This window comes from Nelumbo nucifera, chromosome 2 (assembly GCF_055504915.1).
Source record: "Nelumbo nucifera cultivar China Antique chromosome 2, China Antique-T2T, whole genome shotgun sequence".
NCBI classification, from domain to species: Eukaryota; Viridiplantae; Streptophyta; class Magnoliopsida; order Proteales; family Nelumbonaceae; genus Nelumbo; species Nelumbo nucifera.
The window spans coordinates 113,561,725-113,570,373 of record NC_142650.1 but is presented as its reverse complement, the minus strand read 5'-3'; the positions used below and the strand labels follow the sequence as shown (position 1 = coordinate 113,570,373).

The 8,649-nt window shown below is 41.8% G+C and overlaps 1 pseudogene across 1 annotated transcript; it reads right to left on the bottom strand.

Annotated features, from left to right (window-relative positions):
• Positions 1–3,369: 3,369 nt before the first annotated feature.
• LOC104611159 (NADPH-dependent aldehyde reductase-like protein, chloroplastic pseudogene) lies at positions 3,370–5,148 on the bottom strand (annotated as a pseudogene). The gene has a single exon (XR_016082991.1). The product of XR_016082991.1 is annotated as an NADPH-dependent aldehyde reductase-like protein, chloroplastic pseudogene (transcript).
• Between the last annotated feature and the right edge of the window lie 3,501 nt (positions 5,149–8,649).

Genomic DNA, 8,649 nt, shown 5'->3' with positions numbered 1-8,649 from the left:
TACCGTACCACTTCAACTATTCAAAGATTAAAGAAGGGAGGGAAAACCAAAGACCAGACTTTAAAAAATGCTGGTAGACACAGATTTCCCCCTCCCCAGGGGTCTAAGGTCGATCACCTACATTAAGACTCTAAGATCATAGGACGGGGGGTATATGGAACCTCCTTGCCAGGGATTTGACTTGGCCCACATCCAAGGAGCTGTCAAACTCCAAGTGTGGGACCCCAGTGTCAGCCACGCTTCGGGCAGCACTCCCTCCTACCGGTCCGGCGACAACCTCCACGACATCCTCCTCCTCGGAGAGAGGAGACCCTTTAGGCTCCCTCAAGGATGCAGATGTGGCACTTTCATGGAAAGAGTTGTTACCCCGGCGATAGCCCTCGACACCCCTTGAGGCTACCCTTTCCCTTAGTACGGTCACCTCCTGCCGAAGGGGGGCTACGGCTAAAGAACCTAGGGAGGAGAGAGGAGAAGGGGTTTCAGGAGAAGTCCCTCTCGAGGTGTTCGGGAGTTCATGGCATTCAGGGCTAGAGTCCGAGAACGACATAGTGAATTACCTAAATAGAAGGAGGTGAAGACGAGGTGTCCTAAAGAATGGAGAACTTAGGAAAGTCCTGAAGGATCGAGAGCTTGGAAGCTGAGTTTACTCGATAACAAGCGTGTCTAAGTTCAAATGATGGGGAAAGTCACCACTAGGGCCCCTATTTAAAGGAAAATGGACGATCCAGATCTCATTGGATTCGATGGCTGAGGTGCCTCCGCTTCTACCATCCAACCATAATGTGCCACCCGATGCTCGTCCTCGGAAGACGAAACGATGCCCAAGCAACGACTCAGGTCACCATGGATCCAACGGTCATGGGAACTCTCCGCTTCTGCGAACCAGTTATACCGCACCTTTCAGCCCGTGCCCTTGGAAGATGAAATGACACTGGGTGAACCGCGAGGCTCGCCCGCCGCAGCCCGCAAGGGTTGCCCATCGTAAACCACCCAGTGTACCGTTCAACCCGGTGAACCCGTGCCCATTTGGGTGATCGTCCTGCACAGGTAGGCCCCTGATGTGGCCTAACCGTACGTGATATGGAACAATTCCACTAGACTGAGGCATCCACACCACACGCATCTCCAAACTGACGAGGAGGGAAGATGCACACGAAGTGAAAGTGATGCCACTGCATGATACCCCTTGGTTGATGAATCTGAAGGCATGGGGACTGCTACTCTCGATGATCGAAGCCGAGGCCTGACCCCGCCTACCATCTTCATTACTAGCCGAAGCCAAGACGTCGCCTCGGCTCGGGAGTGGGGGGCAAGGACCTGTCGGCTGACTTCGTACGACCCTCATCTAGTGCATTCATCTCCACCCAAGGATTAAAAAACTGACACTGTATCGTATCAGTCTTGCGTATCAGTCCGATACACCACTGTATCGGCGGATACACAACGATACAAAGGCGTATCGAACATGTGTATCGCATAGAAACTTCATAGCTTTCGCTAGAAAAAATGGCCTTAACATGATTCGATCCCTCATACCTAAGTCACACAACATCCAAGAGCACAAGGATGTTAACCATCGAGCCAACTTCCATTTTGTGATAACAAGTGAAATAAATTATGTTTTACTACAATTAATATATTACATTTAATCTACACATTGTTCAATAACTCATTTACCAAAAAAAATGTTCAATAACTTCAAGTCAAATTAACAAGAATAATATTCAAAATTATTATTTTATAAATCAATAAAATAAATAATTTATCAAATCCACATATATATATATATATATATAAATGATTTTTAATTTCAATATATTTATACAAATTAAAAAATTATTAATAGAATAATTATTTTATAAATTATTAATTAATATTTCAATTTGCATTAAATAAAAATATACTTATTATTACAAAAATAAAATGTTGTTTACAAAATATTTGAGAATATAATATAAATTGAATCTATCAAATCTACTAAAATACATTTAAATAAAAATTAATTTTTTATTTTAAAAAATTCATAAAAATAAAAATATTAATAGTGAATACTTATTTTTGTAATTAAAATTTATGAATTTTCATATGATATGAATCTTCAAATTTCATTTACATTTTATATAAACATATTTATTGTCAATAAAAGTAAAAATATTATTTACTGAACATTTGCAAATTTATTTTTGGTTGCTTTTTTTTGTTAATGTTAAAATTTGAAATAGTAAAATAAATAATTGATATAATAATCCAAATATAATGTTTGTGTAATTTTTGTGCCTTGGATTTTAATAAAAAAAAAATTGATGCATTATCAATAAATTTATATAATATCTATGCTTCTCGTTATATCAATAATAATATATTTTTCTTCAGATATACCATTAAAATATACAATTCCTATGTATTTATACGTTATTTATAGTTATTTTGACAAGTTATTAATATAATTATTGAATTTATATGCATTTCATTAGCGTATCCAAACATTTTCATATTTTTCGTTCGTATCCAAGCGTTTCCCAATTGTATTTGTATATGTATTTATATCCAAGTTGTCCGATACGATGCCCGATACCGATACTTTAATCATTGTCTCCACCTACCTCCAACTCACTCAAGTATAAATATGAAGTAACTCTCCCTTGACAAGTGATCCAGATCCTAGAATTCTGATACAACTCTCTCATTTACTTCCAGCACCTACTTCGCTTTCTTGGCATTTACTCATAGGGACCCAGTGCACCTGAGGATCTCCATCGAGACCTCGTCTGTACCTTCTCCTACCTTACACCTTGTACTAACTTGAGCGTTAGAGCTTCCGCCTCGGGTCTCTACTCGGAGTCTCTGACATCTATTGTTTTGTAGTACCTCAGATCTCCAGGAACCTCTTTTCCGAGACGACTATCTACAGTCCTCAAAAGGAAGCCCCTCGTCTCGACCTAGAGTCTTTGACCTCGGCTTACTCTCTTCAGAGTCTTCAAAGCCTTCGGCCTGCCTTCGGAACTTGTGAATGAATTTACCTCATTGACCTCAGCTAATCCGAGCAGCAACATAGCCGAAGCCGATCTTTGGGAGGAGAATGTCACAAATGACTCATTTACCGCACCTTCAAGCACCTTCTACCGTACCTTCAACATGCCTTCAGACTGTTATGATGTGTATCATGCGTGGGGTATGCATGTATTTTCTAATAACATTATTGTAATTATCTAATATGATTGATTTTTCAGCATTTTAATATTTGCTTGTGTCCGTTCCACAAAATCTTTAATTTAGTCTTTGTAATTGAGTGGTAGCAAGACCATGTAAAGATTAAACCTTAGCCCGTAAAACCTTTTAGCATGGCACAAGGTACAATGACAATAATGGTTAATCAACAAACAAGCATCTCTTTATTTTCATTTTGGACACCTATCACAGACTATGGTAAAGAAAATTTTAACTTTGCAAAGGGGAGTGATGAAGCAAATTCCCATTGTTAGAGGTGCCTATCAATATCGAATGCTCTGGAAAGGAAAACAACTCAGAGAGCCTTGGCAGTTTGGGAGGACTCCGGATCTGCTAATAACACGGACGCGTAATTGTGTGAAAGGGACTCTGGATCTGCCGTCTGAGTGCATGTCTCTGTCATCAAATATCTCTCTGAGCATGATTTGTACGCTTCTCATGCATGGGTGTGGGGTAAACCAGTAGTAGTTCAACCTCTTCTTCTTCCATTTTCTTTTTCTCTCTCGAACACCCTTAATCTCTCTCTCTCTCTCTCATTCAAATACATTTATAACAAACCCGTCGAGCGACTGAAAAGTGAAAACAACTAGAATCAAGAAGAAAAAAGGAAACAGATTAAATAGCTATGGAGCAACAACACTCAAGCTCCCAAGGAATTAAGTTAAATTAAGGGAGCATGGTTTCAGAGACAGTAGTGGTCAGACATAGCCACCATTAACGCGAATTGCCTGCCCATTAACCCACTCGCCGGCATCAGTGGCCAAGAACCCAACAAGCGGAGCCACGTCTGTGGTCTCACCCAGTCGACCCAGTGGACACAGCTCAATCACCTTGTTCACTTGCTCCTCTCCCTTGCCAGCAAAGAACATATCAGTCGCTATGGGTCCCGGCGCCACACAGTTGGCAGTGATCCCCGTCCCCTTGAGCTCCTTCGCCAGTATCATTACCATCGTCTCCACCGCCGCTTTGGATGCCGTGTAAGCTCCATACCCCGGCTTGAGCCCACCCACCTGCGACGACGAAATCAATATGATCCGCCCTCCGCCTCCACGTTTCAACCGATTTGCCGCCTCTCTACAGCACAAGAACGCTCCTCGAGCGTTGACGCTGAAGATCCTGTCGAAGTCGTCCACCGTGGTATTTGCTATGGTTGGATATTTGGGGTCGCTCACCCCAGCTGAGTTGACGAGGATATGGGGTTGTGCGCCGAATGCTTGCTCGGCCTGATCGAAGAGGCATTTTACTTGGGCAGGATCGGAGATGTCGGCTTCGACTGGAATGGCTCGTGCACGTCGAGGGTGAGAGGAAGAAGGGGACGACGAAGAGTTGATGTCGTGGGCAAGGAGATGGGCTTGGGGTTGGGTGGAAATGCCGACGTAGTTGAGGACGAGGTTGGCGCCGAGAGAGGCAAGGTGGAGGGCGATGGCGCGGCCGATTCCGCCGGACGCACCAGTGACTATTGCCACCCGGCCTTCAAGAGGGCGTGTCAGTGGAGCTGCATGTGCAACGCTGCTGCTGCTGCTGCTTTCCCCTTCCCCAGCACCCATTAGTGACGACTTGATTGAGTTCAACAATCAACACCGCCCCTCTCTCTCTCTCTCTCTCTCTCTCTCGTTAATCGATTGAGGGGATCCCTCTGCTATTTGGAGGTGTACGGTCACTTCAAATGCGCGATACGTTTGTCATTTTGAGCACCCTGTGCTCGACACGTGATGGATAATTTCGTAATTTAAAATGGTTCTCGATCCCACCATTATAAATACACTGTATGCTCGTGACGGGATCTGTTTCTCACAAATGGACATCTAAGTACGGAAGATATTTTGAAATGTATGTCTGAGGGCTGAGGAGCAGATCCGGTCTCTGTACGTTGTTCACATAGAAGATAGAAGAAAGAAACACCCTGACTGAATTGACGAGACACTATCTTATGAGGCGCTTATTCACTTTTACTGAGTTTATTGTTGGGTTACACATAAATTCGTTCTTAGAATACAATAAAGCTTTGGGCGAGAATCTGTAATCAGCAAAGTTGAAGAGTCTCTAGCAGACCGGATTGAGAGAGAGAAAGAAAATGAATTTCGAAATTGTGTGTTTTGGAGTCTGATTCTTGTTCCTTAAATAATTTGTGAAGAGGTATGAAGAAAAGGTAGGTGCTGGTTTAGAGAATGCATCTTGAAATTGTGACTGTTTAAAAAGTAGTTACCAGTTAGTGACTGGTAACTTTGAATTGTACCTCTTGATCACACCCGATCGAATTGTGACCATTGATCTCATCAACAGTGATCAACGGTCAATAATGCACCAAAACCAAAGCCATCCATCGCGAACCATGCGAGTGTGCGCAAAGTGCAAGCGCCTCATTGTACCGTACACACACATGCATGCGCATTGTGCGGTATCAAATCCCCATTCTCATTTACTGATTCTAAGAAGTGAAAATCAACTTCTATTGAAATATAAAAACAAAACTTGTAACTTTTCAATGTGGGACAAATTAAAAACTATGTTTTATAAAAGAAAAACTGATTTTTCAATGAAGTGTGCAGGTACAATTACTCGTGTAATTGACCAATCAGGGATATTCAAATCGGTATGATCACAACCGCCGTGCTTTTACAGTCTCATTTCTAACCTTAATTTCCATTGACGTCGTTCGCCGCCGGATCGTTTTTTCATCTACGCGTTAATTTGGCGGTAAGTGCGTATACACGCTGTACGTAAAGACGGGAACCTTTTTCACGCCGGATCTCCAGAAGTGAAGTGGGGGATCATGGAACACGGCCACTCTTACTTTGGGCGGGGGAACCTTGACGTCTTCAGCGGCCGGGATCCCTGCGTTGCGTTCCCTCTCTGCCAGCTGAACCTCACGTCACGACCAACGGGGGCACCCTGTTCAACAACCGCGTTCCACACGTACGCTCCAAAAAACTTCCTTCCCACTCTAATAATCCAGTGCCTTTGGACTCCATTAATTTTGACACTGGGCTAGCTTCTCCGTACACGACCATCTCCTTTTTGAATGGGCTATTCTAGACTTATCTCATTTGATCCACGGCTCGTCTTTTTTTTCCTTGGTGTACGGATTACGATGCATAGCCCAACACCAATGGACCGATTCTTAGCTTTACCCGTTGATGTGCGTACGATTCGTATCACGAACCAATCAGTAAATATTTTTCAGCATCGGGTTGGTCTGACCGGTTTAGACCGGATCCACCACTACAAAGCATATATGTTTGGTCGGTAGTGGCATAAATTCTTCACTCTCAAACTTCAATAGCTAACCCCAAATTATTACTATTATTATTATTGCTTAGTAATAATATTATTATTAAATAATTCAATTTCTTAATTCAAATATAAATGTATTAGTGAAACTCAAATAAAATAATATTATTGTAATAAACAAAAAATGTAAAAACCAAAATGATACATGCATGCAACTGTCCTGTAACAGGGTAAAACACTAGATAAAATAAGGTAAATATTTTGAGATATTTTGGGGTGGGTCCGACACAGTTAATGGCCCAAGCCCGTGCGAGCCCATGACATGCCACAGGCTGGGCTGATCTGTGGGCCAAGCCAGGCCGTGGATGAGGCTAAAGTCATTAAAAGCTTATTTATAAAAATTGAAAAAAAAAATTTAAAATTTTTATTTTATAAGAATTTTGATCTATACAATTGTTTATATATACAGTAAGTGAATAATTAAATAAACTAGTATGGATAAACCATTGCAGCGCCATTCGAGCTGCGTCTACATCCTCCACCACCACTACTATTTTCCCATCTTCGTCGCCACCTCCAACCCCAACTCCTCCTCTACGATTTAATTCCCCTCCTAGTTCGAGCAAAGCTGACTTCTCTGCCGTCGTTGCCAATTGGTTGTTTTCGAGCTTTCTAAGCATTGCAGAAGAGTCAATCGGCGTAAAGGGCACTCGCTGCAAAAGACAATCCGCGACCAAAGCGACGGATTGGGGGAGTTTGGGCTTGATGGATCAACGACGAGGTTGGAGGGGCTTAGCGGGGTGGATGAAAGGATCAGGGGGTGGGGATGGAGTATACTGGTGGCCATTGAAGGCGGAGACAACCTTGAGGGAGAGGTCGAGGGAACTTACGAGGTCGGGAACAAGGGTTTGGAGAGAGGCAATGAGATGTTGTTGGGCAAGGTGTTGGGTCTCTATGCTAACTTCCAGCTGTTGAAGAACAAAGTCAGCCTTCATAGGAAAACAATATTCCTTTTTGACAGTACAATAAATTATTTATTTTATTAAATTTAATAAAATATTATCTAAACATTTATTTATTTAATAAACCCAATCATTTGACATGTGACATGTTGGGTCACATTTAATAACCATCTATGCTTTGACATGTTGCATGATCTAATTATTGGGCTATCTCTAACTTTATTAGTATTTTAAAGTTCAAAGGGGTTAAATATGAATAAATTGAGTTATTTATTCCAAAGAATGAGATAGCACAGAATTAGTATAAATTGCTGAAGTTCCAATTTTAATTGAAAATTATATTAACTTTTTCTTTCTTTTTTAATTCCCAATTGTTCAATAAAGAATTATTCAAACTTATTTCTTTGCTTTTTGCCTTTTTTGCTAGTAAATATATTAAGCTGAAATGTGTACCTAGGAAGGCCCGAGGATGAAGGAAATAGAATTTAACAATATTTTTTGTCCTTTTTTCATAAAAATTACAAGAATGCCATTCTCTACCAATTCTCTCTCTTTTGTTTTTTTTTTTTTTTTCTTTCAAATTATAAGAATGCCACTCTCTCCTACCAATTCTCTCTCTTTCTCTTGCTTTTTTTTTTTCTTTCAAATTAAAAGAATGCCACTCTCTCCTACCAACTCTCCTTCCTCTTTTTCTTACAAATTACAAGAATGCTATCTCTCTCTCTCTCTCTCTCTCTCTCTCTCTCTCTCTCTCTCTCTCCTTATAAATTACAAGAATGTTACTTTCTCTCCAATTGAGGGAGACCTCTACTCGGCATCTCGGCTGTTAGGGGAACTACAATCAAAGGTAGTCAAGTTCGAGCCTAGCCAAACTCGAACTTCTAAGCTCAAGCTCAAGTCTCTAATTTGAATCAAGCTCGAGCTAGACGACACCTCGACCACTGAGGGAGACCTTGGCTTGGCACCTCGGTCACTGAGGGAGATTTCGGCTCATCACCTCGACAATTGAGGGAGACCTCAGCTCGACACCTTGTCAATTAAGGGAGACCTCAGCTTGACACTTCAGTAGCTGAGGGAGAGCTCGGTTTGGCACCTCGACAATTGAGGGAGACCTCGGCTCGGCACCTCGACTGCTTGGGAGACCTGCAATCAAAGGTAGCCGGGCTTGAACTTCCGAGCTTTTGACTCGAGCCAATCTTGAGCTCGAGCTTAAGTCTCTAATTCAAAT